This window comes from Notolepis coatsorum (genome assembly GCF_963971535.1).
Source record: "Notolepis coatsorum genome assembly, chromosome: 1".
Lineage (NCBI taxonomy): Eukaryota > Metazoa > Chordata > Actinopteri > Aulopiformes > Paralepididae > Notolepis > Notolepis coatsorum.
Genome location: NC_140165.1, coordinates 40603734 through 40626056, shown reverse-complemented (window position 1 = coordinate 40626056; position 22323 = coordinate 40603734).

Sequence of the window (22323 nt, the reverse complement as noted above, 5' to 3'; positions counted from 1 at the left end):
CCCCTCCTAATAGACAGTCTCCTCCCCATCATATGTATATATTCTCTGTTAGGATCTATGGGTAACAGTACTGTATATTTGCATATCGTATATGTCACAAATGTAACAGTACTACCTGTATGTCATGTATGTCCCTATGCCATAAATGTCATGATGTCATGTATGTTGTGTATGTCATAAATGTCACTATGAATTGAAAATGGGGGACCCTGATGTAAACAAGACAAACGTCTTTCTCTGGTCTGCATCCCCTTAACAATTGTGTGTATTGAGCCGTACTGTATTGTACCCATTCTGCAATCTGTTAAATAAAGTTTTCATTCATTCACACATTTTGCACACATTTGTCTTCATGTGTGTACACTTCTTCTATGATATATTGCTGCTCAGAGCCAGTATTTCCAACAGGATTGACTCTTGTCAAAGTCTCTCTCAAGAGAAGTCTGCTTAATCCGTTGCCATCTTACTAATGGAAACTATCAAGACTTTTAAGTTTAAAACGTTATAAAATATACAGTACATCACACAAAACATGAAAACGTACAGTATACATAACAACAAAAGTGCATGGCTGAAAGTACTCACCGGAAACCAACATCACAGAAAGCACTGGCACACTTCCTGCAAGGAGCTCGGAATACATATTTTTTATTTGCCAAGAAAGATTCAACATACATATACTACAGTACATTATGTCACCATAATCAATCACAGATAAATACATGGCTATCTGTGACTGAGCCCTTGTGGATGTTGTGAATTTAGTTGTCTTTGCATTTAGGGCTAATTTAATATCAATAAGAGAGGTTTGTAGACCTTTAAAAGCAGCCTGGAGCTCTTCGATCACCTGTGTAGGGGAGGGAGCACTAGAGAATAGGACTGTATCGTCAGCATAATTATGCAACTTGGCTGTATGGATCTTTTTCGTAAATCATTTATAAAAATAGAGAATAAAACTGGTGCTAAAATGATTTGTAGTTCTCTGCAAATATGCAGTACATTGCATTCTACCTGTAAGATAACTTCTGAACCAGTTAATCACTTCCTGACCAAGGATTCTAAAATGTTCCCAAGTGTAGATCCCACATGTGGACAGATGCGGTCTTTCTTAGCCATCTCTGGCACACTCATCTTGGCTCCGTCCTAACCCGTCCACTTACTGGAGTTCAATCTTTAAAACAGAGGTCAGAGGTCTTGGAAATGGATAGTCAGCCAGATCCTACAGTATATGATAGCTATTTTGGGCACAAGAGGAGAAAATAATGAGAATCTCTAAGGAACTAAATTCCAGATAACACAATGTGCTGTTAGCACATAGACTGATTCTTCTTCACTGGAGGTCTCTGCAGTTGGTTGATTGAGGTTGATGCAGCCAGTGTTGTAGTACTACTCGAGTCCAAGTCCTGTACCGCTGTGTCATGTTTAATGTAGACCTTTTTTTATTTGTATGTCAGCTCTTTGACTGGCAGAGTGGAGTGGACTCAATCTTGATGACTTGGACTCGGACTAGGGTAATGGGGACTCGACTCAGACTCGACTCTGCCAGGCTCTTCTTTTGGTGACTCGGACTTGGACTCGGACTCAAGATTTAGTGACTCAACAACAACACTGGTTGATGCCAATATTCAATATTCATTATTCCAATGTACAGTTTTGCTTGTACAGTTGTACAGTGTCCCCCACTCACCTCTCCTACCCAACCCCTCCCCCCCAACCCCACCCAACCCCACCCCACCTACCCAACCTCCTCCAATGTACAGTTGCTACGTCAAATGTATATACTCTCTTTTCTGGACTCTTTTTTTATCACAAACAGTACTGTATTTGCAAATCTGGGTATGTCATAAATGTATAGATGTAGCAGTAACTGTCTATCTGTATGTCATGTATGTCATATATGAATTGAAAATGGGGCACCCTGATGTAAACAAGACAAAAGTCTTTCTCTGGTCTGCATCCCCTTAACAATTGTATGTATTGAGCTGTACTGTACTGTACCCATTCTGCAATCTGTTAATAAAGTTTTCAATCAATCAATCATGCAGCATCTTAAACCAGAGACTCACACTTCAGGGCTCCTCTGATACATTTAAGAAAAACGTGCGAGTCCATTTATCGATCACATAAGAGAGAAGCAAAATCTCCAACCTTCCTGAATGTGACCTTTAAAGATGTTAAGTTACTTAATCAGTGTTATTTAATCATTTGTGTTTGTTTATATTTGTATAGCCTTGTCACAGAAAAGCAAGCCACGGGCCTCTGCGTAATACAGCTGCACGTCTGTGTCTTCTTTATTGTTACGTTAAATAAATTGGAAAATATCAATACAAATATCAAATAAAAACTCCTGGAGTGCTCTGTCTCCTTATTATTGTCTCTAGTAAAACCTGCATTGATTTAAATGTATTATTATTCATTGAATTGTATTTATTCAGCAGTGGTGGTGCCACCACAGTAAGTCCATTACTGCCTACTACACATTGGTGGCAGTGCTAGATAAAAGAGGAAGTTTCCCTCAGAACCCAAACAGGTTCATACACAAACAGTGCTTAGAAGCACTGATTTTATCCACAATATTTATCCTAATACAAATATCTACTGTACTAGTGCCACAGCCTACGCCAAAATCTAAACTAGGACCAAACTGGCATAGATATTGACGGTACAAGTTGTGCGTTGCACCCGGGCCCAGGGGCACTGTCTTCAAAGTAGCCTATTATGTGTGGGTCTATGTTTGTGCCCTGATCAGGTGCTCCTAATGTGATTCGTCATGTCTAGTTGTAGTTCTCTGTCCTGGTGTTGTAGTCCCTATCGTTCTTTCCCCAGCTGTACCCACTTACAATTAACCCAGGTGTGTCTTGTCTCGTCATCCCCTCATGTATAAGTATTCTGTCTTCCCCTTAGTCTGGTGCTGATCCTGTTTGTGTTCTTGTCTATCTTTACTTTAGTTTATTCTTCATTTCATTCACGGTAATTATGTCATTAAATATTTCTTATAAAACTACTTTGACTGTCGTCTCCTTTGTTGTGTTGCATTGACTCGACATCGAGCTTACATAATGTCAATGACAACGTAACATAGCCATTCAACTAATTGTAATTGTATCTTACTGTCTAATATACCATCTTCCCACCTTGTGTATAACACATTATGGTCATTTGAGTCATATTTTATGTACTTTTGCTTGTCCTTGTTCCAAAACTGTTCTTCAGCAAATGGACATTTAGCAGCATTTTATTTAGCGAAGCCCAAACTAAAAAAGCGTGGCTCAAATGGGGAAATAAAAACGATCAGGGGTGCACGGGGTGCCCAGGAAGACATTTTGCACTCGGCCCAAATCACCATTACGTTACGCTTGTGGTCACAGTCGTTAGAACAAACACAAAGAAACACACCCCCTGCCACTACTGCGACAATTACAGAGAAAATACTGCCGTTAGCATAGAACCACAGTCACTGTGAGAGTCGTGCTGTGTCAGCATTACAGCGGAAGAGGGAGGAGGTCACATGCGAAAACACATGCCTTCTCTAATTTGTGGTTTTGGGGGGGGGGGGGGGGGGGCACAACAGCAGTGCTTGTCTTTATAATGGAATAGGACATGGCATTACTGTCAGTTGAAACCTTTAATAACTTAATGAAATACTTTGGGTTGATTTATTATTTCCTGGTTCAGATGGACAGAGTGGTGATTCAGGCTATACATTAGACTGTGGTGAGGCCTATACGTCTTCCTCACTGAGTTTTGATCGCCATGCTTCTTTTTGGGGGGGAAACAACTCAAGGAAAAAACAAGGATTGGACGCCGTTTGTTCATAAACTACAACTACAAAGGACAAAACATAGGGATATAAATAACGCCGAAGATTATCAAGGCCCAGAAATAGTCGTTACCTCTTGAGATTCATAAGCTTGAAAAGCCTGAAAATGGAGCAAAATAATGTAACTTTTCACAATGGTGTGAACGCTCAATGGTGGCCAGTGTTGGAAATGCTTTACTGAACATGATGTACTAACAGAACAAACTTTTCAAACAATATACGCATTCTGCCAAGTTTGTATACAGGCCAAATACAAAAAAAAGTTGTGAATTGATTAATTAGTAAGGGAATTAATCTTGTCTACCAAGACTGCTTATATCAAGTTATGTTAAGATAATTGCACTTGTTTGATGATTATATAACTTCAATAAAAAAAAATTTACACACAGAATTAGTTACAAGACTACATTATCTTAAGATAATGAGATTTATTTTTTGGGGCCAAAATCTGTTCTATTTTACACAAGGCCACAACAACACAGGTATACGTGAGGTAACAAGCCATCTTTTGTTATCGTTGACCAGGAGGAGGCTATCGCCACTCTATAGTCTACGGAAACTGAATATTACCCTTACTAAAATAGTAATACAATAGTAATTTCAGGTTTTACAATGGTACTATCGGCCGATTGTATAAATAATGTACCATGGTACCACTTCTGTACTGTAAATAATACCATGGTGTAATCCAATTTAAACCACGATACTGATGGTAATACCATGGTCACTATAGCATCAAGTCAAGTCAAGTCAAGTCAGTTTTATTTATATAGCACATTTCCAGGCAGCGGCAGCTGGCACCAAAGTGCTTCACAAGCAAGTTGATAAAAACAAAATAATGTGATGCAAGGTATAAGATTAAAAACATAGTAAAGCAATGAAAGTGTAGCCCATGCTATTTTCTTGTCTAGCTGAAACATTCATTATGGACTGTGAATTGGGTGACGCTCCCTGGAAGAGTGTAATTTGTTGACGCTCCCTGGAAGAGTGTAATTTGTTGACGCTCCCTGGAAGAGTGTAATTTGTTGACGCTCCCCTGAGATTTACATAGTACAGCCTGCTTGGGAGCAGCGTGTTGAAAACTGTTCCTGGCTGCAAGCTAGAGACAGACTATTGGAGCAGTTGGAGAATATTAGAAAAGTGACAAAACGGTATACTTGAACAGAACTACTTGGACAGAAGATGAAAGATAGAGGATAAAGAGAGGATTCCGTGCTGGAACTGGACAAGAAAGAGAGAAGAAAAGACTAGCTGACTTGAAGACCGAATTGGAGGAGAAACCATTGCCAATTGAAAGACTGATAAACAAATTGAAGAATCCTGATTGGTTTTTGTTACCCCCTTCAGTGAACACGGATCTGCATCAACTGAAGTGGTCTTCTTCATTGACCTTCTCCACTCACCATCACCCAACGGTCGGCTGGTGACGTTCCCTTTTTGTTTAATTGAGTGCACTCAAAACAGACTTTATTGGGTACCCTTTTTATTTCATTTATTATTTTCTATAAATGTGGACCATTGCATGGAAGCTATGATGTTGTAATATGTATTGAACCTGGTGAACCCTTTTAAGTTATATAAAAGGTAAAACGTAGATCACGGTGCCTGTGTATTTTTTCTTAGAGCCAGTCTCCTTGAACCTATAGTTGATAGTTGTACCACTGCAGAAAGAACTGATAGTGTTGAATTACAGTAGGTTACATAAAGTGGCGAGCCAGCCAGGAGACTGGTAATACAAAATGGAATATTGTAACCATTATAAAATGCATGAGCAGGGCTGCCTTTTTGTCTCCAATATCGATGATAAGTATTTAGAAATTGACATTGCTAATGTCTTTAAGACACATGGAGAAGTAGTGAAATGTGTACGAGTCCCTAATGAACCAGGTAAACCTAAAGGCAGGGCTCTGGTCCAATATAAAGATGAAAGAGTAATAGCTCGTATGGATCCAGCGTTCTTCACTGAACCATTCATTTCTGATGATGCCACATGGTACATCACCACCATACAAAACGAGACAGTTCAGGAAACAGAAGAACAAGAAAACGTTGATGAACAAAAGTTTGCTGCAGCAGTAGCAGGTCTAAGCAAGACCAGTCAAATCCAGATGCTCCAAACTTATCTTTCTAAACTTCAGATGACTGATAGTGACACAGCAGGTGAAGAGAAAATTGAAACTCTGGCGCCTGAGTCCCCTCAAACACCGCCATGTCTGGATGAGAGCCTCATCAACCCCCCCAGTGTTCAGAAAGTAGTTGTGGAGCATGTAATAAAAACTGAACATCAATCTTCACATGTCAGCAAAATCCGCACCTTCTCAGGAAGAACACCAAAACCCAGTGGAGAAGTTGATTATGAGACGTGGCACACTCAAGTTGAACTGTTACTGAGTGATCCTTCCAGCTCGGATACTCAGAAGGTCAGAAGGATTTTAGAGAGCTTACTGAGCCCAGCAAGTGACCTAGTCAAAAGCCTTGGTATTGACTCCTCGCCCTCACAGTATCTCAATCAGCTTGACGCAGCTTTTGGGGCAGTAGCAGATGGAGAAGAGCTATATGCAGCATTCCTGGGTGCAAATCAAAATGCCGGAGAGAAATCCTCAGATTACTTGAATCGCCTACACCTGATGCTGGAGAAAGCTGTTACTGGAGGAGGGGTGTCTGCTGAAAATTCCCAGAAGCAACTTCTCAGGCAGTTTTGTAGGGGTTGCTGGGACCAGGCCATGCTCATTGAGCTCCAGCTTGAGGAAAAGAAGGCCAATCCCCCATCCTTCCCTGAGCTACTACTGCTATTGAGGAAACAGGAGGATAGACGACAAACAAAATTCAACAGGATGAAGAAACACCTTGGGAGCAATAAAGCTATGTCACATATGCATACAGTCTATGGCCTGCCCCAATGTGAAGAGCTGGAAGAGACAGAACCTGTTGCAAGCGAGAAGGAAGTGAAAAAACATCTCACGGAGACCCAAAGGCTCGCTCAGGAAGTGGCAGAGCTAAAGAAGCAGCTTGCTTTAAGAGCAGTTGGACCCCAGAATGTAAACAACCCCGGTGGCGAGAATGCGGTTAGGGGGAACTGTATGGCCTCTAATGCGACAAGCCGCAAGATGAACAGGAACACATCCGACATGCCCCGAGCATGGTTCTGTTTTAGATGTGGAGAAGACGGCCACATTGCTGCCCAATGTTCGAACGAGCCAAACCCTGCCGCTGTACGGCAAAAGAACTTTGAACTCAGAGAAAGGCGTGAGCGGTGGAACATGCAGCACCAGGGCCAGCCCGAGTTCCCTTTAAACATGTAGTGGCCCCTGTTGTGGGGCAATCAGGAGCCATGAACCCCCCTTTATCTAGTCCCATGCAAGACTTAGAAGTTAATGTAGTTAGGGCCACAAACTATGCTCAGAATGGCCCACCCTGTAACTATAGACCCTTACCCAGTGGTCTTGTGGGGCCATGTTGCACCTTGACTGTGCTTGTTGAAGGCCTCCCATGTAAATGTCTTCTAGATACTGGATCACAGGTTAGTACAGTCTCAGAGACCTATTACTCAGAACACCTCTCATCATTCCCTGTTGAACCCATTAATGCACTACTTGAGATTACAGGCGCAGGGGGTCAGCTAGTCCCTTACATAGGCTACACCCAGGTCTTTTTAACTCTCCCTAAGAGTGTTACTGGCATAGAAGAAAATGTGTCTTCCCTAGTTCTCATTGTACCCGACTGTGACCTAAGCCGTGAGATCCCTCTGTTGATAGGGACAAATGTACTTAATAGATTGTACGAAAAAGGAGTTACCCGAGAAGGGCAGAAATTCCTACAGGGGTGTGAACTAAGTGCTGAGTGTGTCATGCTATTTCAGCACATTGCTCAGACTCACAATGAAAAAGTAGGAACAAGACCGGTGAAGTTGATTGGGCGTCACCCGGTCATCGTTCCAGCTGGACAGAAAGTGCGTGTGCTAGGAGGCGTTAGGATGGGCGCATCCTCAGATCAAACCTCATGTGCAGTAGAGGCTCCAATGAACTCTCCTCTGCCCGGTGGCATCTTCGTAGTACCAACACTACTGGATGTTCCTTATCAGTCCTTCAGCAAAGTTCCTGTTCTTCTCTGCAATATGAGTGCACACGACGTCACACTACACCCAAACCGTGTGATAGCAGAAATGACGGCAGCTCAGTGTGTGATACCTATGAAATCCAATGACACCCCCATCTTGTGTGGTCTTCAGACGTTTGACACAGAAACCCCCCTGAGTGACAAAGTAACATGCAGCCTAGCAGACTCTCCCATTCCAGCCGATTGGAAGAAACGCATCATGGACAAGTTGAATGCCCTACCTGAAGTGTTCGCAGTTGACGACTTAACCCATGGGCGTACCTCTGCTGTCAAACACAGGATAAGACTAAAAGATGAAACCCCCTTCAAGGAGAGGTCCCGACCAATTCATCCATGTGATAGGGAAGCTGTGAAGCAACATATTAGGGAGTTGCTGGAGGCTGGGATCATCAGAGAATCGGAGAGTCCATTTGCTTCCCCTATAGTTGTTGTGAAAAAGAAAAACGGAAAGATCCGACTATGCGTGGACTATCGAAAACTGAACCTGCACACTGTTAAAGATGCCTATGCCCTCCCCAACATCGAGGAAACCTTTTCGGCTCTTAGTGGAGCTAGATGGTTCTCTGTGATGGACCTTAAGTCAGGTTACTATCAGGTGGAAATGGCTGAAGAAGACAAACACAAGACCGCGTTCACATGCCCGCTGGGTTTTTGGGAATTTAACCGCATGCCACAGGGCATTACTAATGCACCCTCAACATTTCAGCGATTGATGGAGAAGTGCGTTGGAGACTTGCACCTGAATGAAGTCTTGGTTTTTCTGGATGACCTGATAGTTTTCTCAGATACCTTGGAGGAGCATGAAACCAGACTGATGAAGGTTTTGAACAGACTCAAGGACTACGGGCTGAAGTTGTCCCCTAACAAATGTCACTTTTTTCAGTCCTCCGTAAGATACCTGGGCCACATTGTAGACGCTAGCGGTGTCCATACTGATCCCGAAAAGACCTCAGCCTTAAAAGACTGGCCAAGGCCCACCAATCGCAAAGAGCTTAAGTGCTTTTTGGGATTTGCGGGGTACTACCGCCGTTTCGTGCAAGGCTACTCAAAGATAGCAAAGCCATTGAATGCCCTCACAGCTGGCTACGTGGCTCCAAGGAAAAGAGGGAAGGACTATAGTAGGCCGAAACCTCAGATGTCAGTGAGCCCCAGTCAGTCTTTTGGAAGTGAGTGGACACAGGACTGTGAAACCGCTTTCAGAATGCTCATTGACAAGTTAACATCAGCACCTGTCTTGGCTTTTGCCAACCCCAACCTCCCTTACATTCTCCACACGGATGCCTGCGGAGAGGGCCTTGGTGCAGCCCTTTACCAAGAGCAAGAAGGGAAACTAAGGGCCATAGCCTACGCCAGTCGAGGGCTGTCCAAGAGCGAACGAAACTATCCAACACACAAGCTTGAATACTTAGCACTGAAGTGGGCTGTGTGTGAGAAGTTCCATGATTATCTTTATGGAGCAGAATTCACAGTTCTTACAGATAATAACCCTCTCACTTATGTGTTGACCTCTGCAAAACTCGATGCGGCAGGCCACCGCTGGCTAGCAGCCCTGTCAACATACCGATTTGAGATAAAGTATCGGCCTGGTAATACAAACCAAGATGCAGATGGGTTGTCAAGGCGCCCTCAGGAACCCTCACCAGAAGACCATGCTTTTCTCGAGGAAAGAGAAAGGATCCGCGAGCTCCGTCAACGTGTTCTGGATGGAGATCACAAAGTGCTTTCAAAGGACACCTTCACTGCCCTTTGCCAAAGACACGCAGTGCGGATGGAGCCCTGTGAATACTTCCAGGAAACCATCGTTTTAGCAGAATCCCTAGCGGTGGCCCCCTCTGCCATTCCCCCAAGTTACACCTGCCTCGCCCAAGGAACAGTTCCAGGGATGTCTCAAGCGGACTGGTATAAGTCTCAGAGGGCAGACCCACCCATAAGGCGCATCATTGAACTCATAGAGAGAGGAGCTAAACCCTCGTACAGAGAGGCTAAGTTAGAGCTACCGGAGGTGAGGGGCTTCCTCAGAGAATGGAACCGACTTGAACTCAAGGAGGGAGTTCTGTTCAGGAGATATGTGGACAGAGGAACAGAGGGCTACCAGTTAGTCTTACCTGAGAAATACAGAGCCAAAGCACTAGAAGGGGTGCATGATGAAGTTGGCCACCTTGGGTTTGAGCGCGCCCTTAACTTGGCCCGCACCCGATTCTACTGGCCAAAGATGGCTCAAGCGATTGATGTGAAGTGTCACACATGCGAGAGGTGCTTCAGAAGGAAAGCAAATCCCGAGAGGGCTGCTCCCATGATGAACATCAGTACAAGTTACCCCCTTGAGTTGGTTTGTATGGACTATTTGTCCATTGAACCCGACAGCAGAGATACACGAAATGTATTAGTGATTACAGACCATTTCACAAAATTTGCTGTGGCTGTTCCCACAAGGGATCAAAAAGCAAAGACCGTAGCCAAGGCACTCTGGGAGAACTTCATTGTTCACTACGGGTTCCCTGCTCGCCTTCACAGTGATCAGGGGAGGGATTTTGAAAGTCACACCATCAAAGAGCTGTGTTCCCTGATGAGAGCAAAAAAAGTGAGGACTACCCCGTACCACCCCCGCGGGAACCCAGTTGAAAGATTTAACAGAACCCTGCTTGGCATGCTTGGAACACTGGAGGACAAAGATAAGTACCACTGGAGAGACTTTGTAAAACCACTCGTTCATGCATACAATTGCACGAGGAACAACACTACTGGATACTCTCCTTATGAACTGATGTTCGGCAGGCAACCGACTCTTCCCATTGACCTTGTCCTGGGACTCCAGCCACAAGGGAATCCTGCCAGGACTCACTCTGAGTATGTAAAGGCCCTTCGAGAGAAGCTTCGGGAAAGCTATGCTCTAGCTGCAGAGAGTGCACGGGAGATGGGGGAAAAGAACAAGACAAGGTTCAACTCCAAGGTCAGAGCTGCAGAACTAAGGGCAGGTGACAGAGTCTTGGTACGACAAATGTCACTTTTTTCAGTCCTCCGTAAGATACCTGGGCCACATTGTAGACGCTAGCGGTGTCCATACTGATCCCGAAAAGACCTCAGCCTTAAAAGACTGGCCAAGGCCCACCAATCGCAAAGAGCTTAAGTGCTTTTTGGGATTTGCGGGGTACTACCGCCGTTTCGTGCAAGGCTACTCAAAGATAGCAAAGCCATTGAATGCCCTCACAGCTGGCTACGTGGCTCCAAGGAAAAGAGGGAAGGACTATAGTAGGCCGAAACCTCAGATGTCAGTGAGCCCCAGTCAGTCTTTTGGAAGTGAGTGGACACAGGACTGTGAAACCGCTTTCAGAATGCTCATTGACAAGTTAACATCAGCACCTGTCTTGGCTTTTGCCAACCCCAACCTCCCTTACATTCTCCACACGGATGCCTGCGGAGAGGGCCTTGGTGCAGCCCTTTACCAAGAGCAAGAAGGGAAACTAAGGGCCATAGCCTACGCCAGTCGAGGGCTGTCCAAGAGCGAACGAAACTATCCAACACACAAGCTTGAATACTTAGCACTGAAGTGGGCTGTGTGTGAGAAGTTCCATGATTATCTTTATGGAGCAGAATTCACAGTTCTTACAGATAATAACCCTCTCACTTATGTGTTGACCTCTGCAAAACTCGATGCGGCAGGCCACCGCTGGCTAGCAGCCCTGTCAACATACCGATTTGAGATAAAGTATCGGCCTGGTAATACAAACCAAGATGCAGATGGGTTGTCAAGGCGCCCTCAGGAACCCTCACCAGAAGACCATGCTTTTCTCGAGGAAAGAGAAAGGATCCGCGAGCTCCGTCAACGTGTTCTGGATGGAGATCACAAAGTGCTTTCAAAGGACACCTTCACTGCCCTTTGCCAAAGACACGCAGTGCGGATGGAGCCCTGTGAATACTTCCAGGAAACCATCGTTTTAGCAGAATCCCTAGCGGTGGCCCCCTCTGCCATTCCCCCAAGTTACACCTGCCTCACCCAAGGAACAGTTCCAGGGATGTCTCAAGCGGACTGGTATAAGTCTCAGAGGGCAGACCCACCCATAAGGCGCATCATTGAACTCATAGAGAGAGGAGCTAAACCCTCGTACAGAGAGGCTAAGTTAGAGCTACCGGAGGTGAGGGGCTTCCTCAGAGAATGGAACCGACTTGAACTCAAGGAGGGAGTTCTGTTCAGGAGATATGTGGACAGAGGAACAGAGGGCTACCAGTTAGTCTTACCTGAGAAATACAGAGCCAAAGCACTAGAAGGGGTGCATGATGAAGTTGGCCACCTTGGGTTTGAGCGCGCCCTTAACTTGGCCCGCACCCGATTCTACTGGCCAAAGATGGCTCAAGCGATTGATGTGAAGTGTCACACATGCGAGAGGTGCTTCAGAAGGAAAGCAAATCCCGAGAGGGCTGCTCCCATGATGAACATCAGTACAAGTTACCCCCTTGAGTTGGTTTGTATGGACTATTTGTCCATTGAACCCGACAGCAGAGATACACGAAATGTATTAGTGATTACAGACCATTTCACAAAATTTGCTGTGGCTGTTCCCACAAGGGATCAAAAAGCAAAGACCGTAGCCAAGGCACTCTGGGAGAACTTCATTGTTCACTACGGGTTCCCTGCTCGCCTTCACAGTGATCAGGGGAGGGATTTTGAAAGTCACACCATCAAAGAGCTGTGTTCCCTGATGAGAGCAAAAAAAGTGAGGACTACCCCGTACCACCCCCGCGGGAACCCAGTTGAAAGATTTAACAGAACCCTGCTTGGCATGCTTGGAACACTGGAGGACAAAGATAAGTACCACTGGAGAGACTTTGTAAAACCACTCGTTCATGCATACAATTGCACGAGGAACAACACTACTGGATACTCTCCTTATGAACTGATGTTCGGCAGGCAACCGACTCTTCCCATTGACCTTGTCCTGGGACTCCAGCCACAAGGGAATCCTGCCAGGACTCACTCTGAGTATGTAAAGGCCCTTCGAGAGAAGCTTCGGGAAAGCTATGCTCTAGCTGCAGAGAGTGCACGGGAGATGGGGGAAAAGAACAAGACAAGGTTCAACTCCAAGGTCAGAGCTGCAGAACTAAGGGCAGGTGACAGAGTCTTGGTACGGAACGTAAACATCAGAGGAAAGCACAAGCTGGCGGACAGATGGGAGAGAGAGATTTATGTAGTGGAGAAGAGGATGGGAGATGGACCAGTGTACGTTGTGAAGCCAGAAAAGGGGATTGGGCCTGTACGCACCCTCCACAGGGACCTCCTCTTACCGTGTGGGTTCCTACCCATCACAGAGGAGAAGGAAACCGAACAAAAAAGGTCCACTAAGAGGATGAAGTTGAGATCCCGGGAGCAGCCGGTGATGGATACAGGAGGCAACACGCTGAGCCATGAAGAGGATGATGTCTGTAGCAGCTGCGACGAAGAGGAATATACAGTTGTCTACAGGCCCGAAGTCACTGTGATGGAACCTCTCATCGAAACTCTGGAGATGGGAGCCAAGAGGAGACCCTCCAGACAAGAAACAGACATGGATCAGACTCCTACTGCTGGGACCCTAGAAGCTGATGTTGACAGTGTCTGCAGTGACCAACGTGATTCACTCCAAGGTGACTGTCAGGAACATGCAATGGAACCTCTTACCAATGCTGAGCCTGTGGACGAAGATCAACATGAACGGAATGAAAGATCAGACCACTCAGCCGTAGAAGATGTGGCAGCAGCCATCGATCCTGTGTCTCAAGCTGAACAGTCGGGCAACCTAGAGCCACAAGCTGAAGTCAGAAGGTCAAGTAGATCACGGCAACAGCCTGATAGACTACACTATGAGAGTCTTGGGAGACCCCTGATTCTGGCAATTGTTGCATTCTGCAAGAGTTTGGAAGGCCTCCTCCCAGAACCTGAGAGGTGGTAAGCGCATGAAGGGACTCAAGCGTTCTAGGGGGGGAGTATGTAGCCCATGCTATTTTCTTGTCTAGCTGAAACATTCATTATGGACTGTGAATTGGGTGACGCTCCCTGGAAGAGTGTAATTTGTTGACGCTCCCTGGAAGAGTGTAATTTGTTGACGCTCCCTGGAAGAGTGTAATTTGTTGACGCTCCCCTGAGATTTACGTAGTACAGCCTGCTTGGGAGCAGCGTGTTGAAAACTGTTCCTGGCTGCAAGCTAGAGACAGACTATTGGAGCAGTTGGAGAATATTAGAAAAGTGACAAAACGGTATACTTGAACAGAACTACTTGGACAGAAGATGAAAGATAGAGGATAAAGAGAGGATTCCGTGCTGGAACTGGACAAGAAAGAGAGAAGAAAAGACTAGCTGACTTGAAGACCGAATTGGAGGAGAAACCATTGCCAATTGAAAGACTGATAAACAAATTGAAGAATCCTGATTGGTTTTTGTTACCCCCTTCAGTGAACACGGATCTGCATCAACTGAAGTGGTCTTCTTCATTGACCTTCTCCACTCACCATCACCCAACGGTCGGCTGGTGACGTTCCCTTTTTGTTTAATTGAGTGCACTCAAAACAGACTTTATTGGGTACCCTTTTTATTTCATTTATTATTTTCTATAAATGTGGACCATTGCATGGAAGCTATGATGTTGTAATATGTATTGAACCTGGTGAACCCTTTTAAGTTATATAAAAGGTAAAACGTAGATCACGGTGCCTGTGTATTTTTTCTTAGAGCCAGTCTCCTTGAACCTATAGTTGATAGTTGTACCACTGCAGAAAGAACTGATAGTGTTGAATTACAGTAGGTTACAAAAGCAACAAAAACAAAACAATATGGTGCACGATATAAGATTAAAAACATAATAAAGCAATGAAAGCAATAAAAACTGGTAGGACACAGTAAAACAAAGAGGATAGAAGGGCCAGGGGTCTAGTGGTGATTAAGTAGGGGGGAAGGCCAAGGAGAACAGGTAGGTTTTCAAGAGTGATTTAAAAGCCTGCACGGTCTGGGCGGTCCGTACGCTGAGGGGGAGGCTGTTCCACAATCTAGGCGCTGCGGTGGAGAAAGCTCTGTCTCGCCTAGTCTTGAGCCTGGTTCTGGGCACCACCAATAGCAGCTGGTCAGCTGATCTGAGGGATCGGTGGGGGGTGTGGCGTTGCAAGAGCTCGGACAGATAGGGAGGAGCCGTGCCATTTAATGATTTAAAAACATTTAGGGCTAATTTAAAATCGATCCTAAAGCTAACAGGCAGCCAGTGGAGCGAGGCCAAAACTGGGCTGATGTGTTCGTGTTTTCTTGTTTTGGTGAGGAGGCGCGCGGCTGCGTTCTGCACCAGTTGTAGGCGGCGGAGGAGGGATTTGTCGATGCCCGTGTACAGAGCATTGCAGTAGTCGAGGCGAGTGGTGACAAAGACATGTATCACCGTCTCTAGGTTACTTTGGGAGAGGTATGTCTTTGTCTTCGCCAGGAGTCTAAGGTGGTAAAAACTGTTTTTAACTACGGCACTGACCTGTTTGTCGAATTTAAAATTGCTGTCGAAGATGACCCTGAGGTTCCTGACAGAGGTGGAGAGGTTTGGACCCAGGGGACCAAGTGCGTCAATGAGGGGGGCCGGGGGGGCACTATTAAAAACAATGACCTCGGTTTTCCCTTCGTTCAATGTCAGGGAGTTTTCGGACATCCAGCACTTGATTTCTGCCAGGCAGTCAAGCAGTAGTTCTATTGACGTCTTCCCTTGGGTGGGCTTTAAGGGGAGGTAAACCTGCACGTCATCGGCGAAGCAATGGAATGAGATATTGTGTTTTGCCAAGATCTGGCCTAGGGGGAGTATATATAGGAGGAAGAGAGTGGGACCCAATATCGAGCCTTGGGGCACCCCGCAGGTGAGGGGGGCCACAGAGGAAGTGAGGTCACCGAGAATTATCGAAAATACCATCCATGATACTTTTTCAGTATGAGAACAGGGGGGGGGGGGGCTGGATCTGGTATCTACGCAACTGTGCAGATTAAATTTCCCCACAGACATTTTGTTCTCGCAGGATATTTTTAATCGGTCACTATAACAAGCAATTACGCCCACCTGCCTCCAGTCACCGAGAAATCCACCCTGAGCTGCCTGGCCCGTTACAGGCCTGTAGCCTTGTAGCATCTGCTACGACGAAGGTGCTTGAACAACCGGTTCCGAGTGCTACAGTACGTCATGGATCCGCTATACAGTTTGCTCATAGAGGGAACCCGGTTGGTGGACGACGCGGTTCCCCATGAATCAAATAAATGTATTCTTCCAGGTAGGAACGCTATGAGTAAACGTAAGAGTCTCAATATGAGATAGAATCCCATGCTATAGACTTGGCTGCAGCGTAACCCTGTGCAGCGTAACGCACGCACGCACACACACACACACACACACACACACACACACACACACACACACACACACACACACACACACAGACACAGACACAGACACAGACACACACACACACACACACACACACACACAAACCCCCCTTGCTTCCTGTGCCATGACAGTTACCCATATTAAAAAACAGTGTGATTCTGATGTGATGCCTGGGCCAACCCCCTATTCTCTCACTCTCTTGTTCTTCCTCTCTCGCTGCCCCTCTTCCTCCCTCTGTTAATCACACAACACACTAACCCCCCTTGTTTCCTGTGCAAGGACAGTTAGCCATTTAAAGAACAGTGTGATTCTGATTTGATGCCTGGGCCAACATCCCCCCCCTCTCTCTTTCTGTTAATTACACAACACAACACACACACACACACACACACACACACACACACACACACACACACACACACACACACACACACACAAATGCCCTTTTCGTAGTTGTTGGCACAGAAAAGAAGGAAGGGCAGGCACTATTGTTTGGAAACCAAGGAGAAACACAGACCCACACACAGATACACACACACACACGCACACGCACACATACACACATACACACACCTACCTATATACAGAGAATATATATATATATATATATATATATATATATATATATATATATATATATATATATATATAGTCAGTCACTAGTATTTCTCCTTTATCTCTGTCAATTCCTGTTTGCTCTTGTCAAACAATGGAGACATGCACATTTAAGGCTTATCAGGTATTAAAAAGTCTCCTGTCAGGAGATTAAATAATATGAAATTAAATGTTTTTGTATTCAAGTTGTTGTTTTTTGCGGGGCTACCAGAATCTTGGTGCCTTCTGGTGAGAGCTTGTATGGAAGTGTGAGCCTTTAACCTCTACACCTAATAGCGCCCCATTTAGAAAATTCCTGAACTTGAATTTCATGGGTTTGTGATACAATTATTCGTTAGTGGGTATGTCAAAGTACCTCATATTTGATATCATTTTGAAGCTAACAACTAGGGCTTCCCCATGATATAAAATATGTGTATCATTATCAGTATTGTATTTGATAATTAGATCATTTGTATAGTGTATATTGAATAAAACATTGTATTCAAACTTACACCGTTCTCTTCCTCGGGGTACCACTGCTCTCTCCCTCTCTGATGGCCTGACAGCCTCAGCTAACGGGTCCCCTGGGGGGTTGGTGCTGACCTAGCTCAAAGCTATCTCTGCTGCCGTCTGGTGGCCGGCCTAAAGGTTTCAGCGGAAGGCGTGTTTGCTACCGTCGGCGCGCCGGATATTCCATCAATCTCCATCTCCAGACTCCGGCCTCAGTTGATCAAATAAAAAAATATATAGAATATGAGCCAGTAATGAATGAATGAATGAATGAATGAATGAATGAATGAATGAATGATCATTACATTTACTGTATATAACGCTTTCCTAGACACTCAAAGCGCTCCCCACAATGTAGGGTGGAAATTGCCTCCTTCACCACCACTGGTAGCACCCAACCTTGGGCTACGCAGGCTCAATGGCTGCCATACACTGGCGCCAGGCACACATCACACTACACAATGGCTGAATGACTCAGGAGACAGGGATTGATATCAGTCAATTAAGGGGGAGGGAGGATTAGGTGGCCTTGATGTCAGATACCTGATTGGGAATTTGGCCAGGAACATCGGGGAACCCCCTACTCTTTTTGCTATAGGCGTACTGGGTCCTTTAACGACCGAATTCAGTCAGGACCTCGGTTTAGCGTCTCATCCGAAGTACGACACTCGCAGGGGTATTTTCTCCGAAGCCTCGTGGCTCATTGAAATGTTTGCTGGAGCTAAACAGAATCACCAAAATGACAGCAAAAACATTTCACAAACACTAGAAACTGTCGGAAACTGAACGAATACTATAATATGTCCAACAACTACTTATAATTTATTAAAAACACAACTTACACGGTCGTCTCAAAATGCACGCTGCACTCTTTGTTCCTGGGAAGAATTCAGATTCTTTACCGCTTCCTCTCTTAGTCTCTCCAAATGTCAACAGTGACTTTCCGACCAATCCCATGCAGCCGTCTTTGGGACTTCCGGAAATAACATCCTCTTAACACATTGGTTGCCAGCCGGATATGACGATTTATCGCTTGGATGCCACCACGTTAATCAATGGGAGGACGAGCACATTTGCGAACGCATAAACTATATCTTAAATTATGGCTATGTGTCTAATACACCCGTCGCTTATCAATGACTTGCTTGTAGTCAACATGTACGAAACGGTTTGTGTTTTCATCAGTACATTTCCGTTTTATACCGTTTTGAATACGAGTATAGTTTCGGAGAGTTCTAGTAATTTCAGAGAAATTCCGCGAAAATAGCCATTTACTGGAATACATAAAACACGTAATTTTCCGGCTGATTTATGAATAGTTTTCAAATAAACGCTAGATTATCGAGAGTATTTGTGTTCTTATGCACGATACAAAAGCGGGCTGAAAAATCATTTATTCGGGCCGCGCTCAGTGCCTAACGCCACACACACACACACACACACGTTGTGAAATCTGTGAAAAACAACTCTGATTAACCCAAAACTGGTAACATAGATTCCTTACCTCAGATCAGATGTTCTGCAAAAAGATGAATCCAATTCCTGATCGTCATTCCAAATATTGATCGCGTTTATTGATCCAACATTATAGTCTGAGACGCATAATGCAAGCTGCTTCCAGCCTCGCCAGTGACTCTGGTAACACGACACTGCTTGCCAGAGATAGGAAAATCCTGGACCGGAGTATTTCTCTGATGCACTTTTTCACTCAATCCAATCCAATGATGTGCATTACCATCTGGGAGACGATAGGGGGCGGTATTTGCCCTTTTCGAGCTCAGAGCCATTCCCAATGATAATGTCAGGCTGGACGGATGAAAAATGTATGGATATCGCTAATAAAAGAAATAACGATTAAATAACAAGATTTCTCGTTGTTGGCAACCAATGTGTTAAAGGGGAAGTCCTTAGCTTCAAGAATCTGTTGAAATTCCGTCCCTCAGACGAAAGATTAAGGAGCGAGCCTAATCTGCATGACAACAGCGCCCCTGCAGTGAGTCAGAGGACAAATTAAGCTCTAGCCATATTTTCAGAAAATCTACCTAAAAGTACATCCCCAAGTAAATGGAAGGTTGCTCCACGTCTACAAGGTCCATTTGCATGTTCTTTGTGCATGTATTGTGTCTGTTACTATGCTTGAGTAAATTGTAATGAACCAAAGGTGAATATAAATAAAAAAAATTATTTTCATCTTTGACAGTGAATAACACCATGAAAACATTGAGGTTCTTTTGATTACGCTCACTGAGCTCATTCAGCACCTTCTCGAGATCAAGTGTACAAAAATATATGTCATCACAATTTACTCAAGCCTAGTAACAGACACAATATTTCTGACACTGGGAATACATACCCCCAGGTCCCTAGATGTTCCTAGATACCAAGAACATGCAAACTGACCTTGTAGAAGTGGAGCAATCTTCCATTTACTTGGGCATGTACCTTTAGGCGGAATTTCTGAAAATAGGGCTACAGGTTAATTCATTCAAACCTTTATTTATTCTCGAAAAGACAAGGTCACCCTCATTTTCAATGTCGTCGAGACTTTACAGACATTTCAATGCACACATTTCTACAATATAACAATAATAAATATTAATAACTATCTCTCAAATTCTCATAATGTGGACAGGACAGCGTAATTGCTCAAAGCAATCTCTGAAGTGTGTTGACTGTTGTGCAGGACATGATTTCATGTGTAGGCTAATATATTTTATCGATAATATGATTCACCATAAGCTGTGCTACACAGAAATAGGCTGTTAGTGGTGGTGGTGTTTGTGTCTGAATCGGAATATGAGATCAAAGAGAACTGCCTCATTGTTTGACATGGGAATCCACATTGATAGGATTTGTACATTAATAAAGGCTATAGGCTATTTATAAATCACTGTGTATAATTGTTAAATAAAATACATTCTGTATGGTATATCATCCTTTTAGGGCTCCGTTTAAACTGATGCCGTGTTTGATGCCTCAGTCGGGCATATTTTATATTTAATTTATTATATATCCATGAATAAAATCTATCAATCAGTCATGGTTCATATATTGTCATTGAGCTCCGTGTCTGTTCCATATAATGTCATGTTTGTGGGTTGATATAAAAAGGCATGCAATTCCAATGTGTAATGACGCACAATGGCTGCTTTATTGTTACTACTGTTGGATGGTGTGGAGGATGAAGGAGTTCAGAGAAAGTGGGTCTTCAGGGACGGGCAAGACCTACTCACCAATGACCTACAAACAAGACCTACTGGCCAATGACCTACAAACAAGACCTACTGGCTATGACCTACAAACAAGACCTACTCACCAATGACCTACAAACAAGACCTACTGGCCAATGACCTACAAACAAGACCTACTGGCCAATTACCTACAAACAAGACCTACTGGCCAATGACCTACAAACAAGATCTACTGGCTATGACCTACAAACAAGACCAACTCACCAATGACCTACAAACAAGACCTACTGGCCAATGACCTACAAACAAGACCTACTGGCCAATGACCTACAAACAAGATCTACTGGCCAATGACCTACAAACAAGACCTACTGGCCAATGACCTACAAACAAGACCTACTGGCCACTGACCTACTGACAAGACCTACTGGCCAATGACCTATAAACAAGACCTACTGGCCACTGACCTACTGACAAGACCTACTGGCCAATGACCTACAAACAAGACCTACTGGCCAATGACGTACAAACAAGACCTACTGGCCACTGACCTACTGACAAGATCTACTGGCCACTGACCTACTGACAAGATCTACTGGCCAATGACCTACTGACAAGATCTACTGGCCAATGACCTACTGACAAGACCTACTGGCCAATGACCTACAAACAAGACCTACTGGCCAATTACCTACAAACAAGACCTACTGGCCAATGACCTACAAACAAGATCTACTGGCTATGACCTACAAACAAGACCAACTCACCAATGACCTACAAACAAGACCTACTGGCCAATGACCTACAAACAAGACCTACTGGCCAATGACCTACAAACAAGATCTACTGGCCAATGACCTACAAACAAGACCTACTGGCCAATGACCTACAAACAAGACCTACTGGCCACTGACCTACTGACAAGACCTACTGGCCACTGACCTACTGACAAGACCTACTGGCCAATGACCTACAAACAAGACCTACTGGCCAATGACGTACAAACAAGACCTACTGGCCACTGACCTACTGACAAGATCTACTGGCCACTGACCTACTGACAAGATCTACTGGCCAATGACCTACTGACAAGATCTACTGGCCAATGACCTACTGACAAGACCAACTGGCCAATGATCTACTGACAATACTTACTGACAAGACATACTGACCAATGGCCTACTGACAAGACTTAACGGCCAATGACAACGAGTGGCTCATGAGCCGATTCCGACTACCCAGGGCTGTCCTGTTGGACCTCTATCCTGTTAGACGTCTGTCCTGTTGGACTTCTGTCCCATTGGGCCTCTATCCTGTTAGACTTCTGTCCTGTTGGACTTCTGTCCCATTGGGCCTTTATCCTGTTGGACTTATGTCCTGTTGGACTCCTGTCCTGTTGTAGTTCTGTCCTGTTGGACTTCTGTCCCGTTGGGCCTCTATCCTGTTGGACTTCTGTCCTGTTGGACTTCTGTCCCGTTGGACCTCTATCATGTTGGACTTCTGTCCTGTTGGATCTCTGTGCCACACTGGTCCGCACCTCTACCAGTATTCACGGTGTTTGTAATATTCTGCCGCAGACGCCTTTCTGGCATTAGTGATGCACCTGTACAGACACTGTGTCAACCAAACCATATTTTTGTCTGGCTTCCACCTCCCCTATTAGAATCTCTATTTCACAATCCCTGAAATTCTTTTCTTTACCTTCTTTGCAATGTTTGCC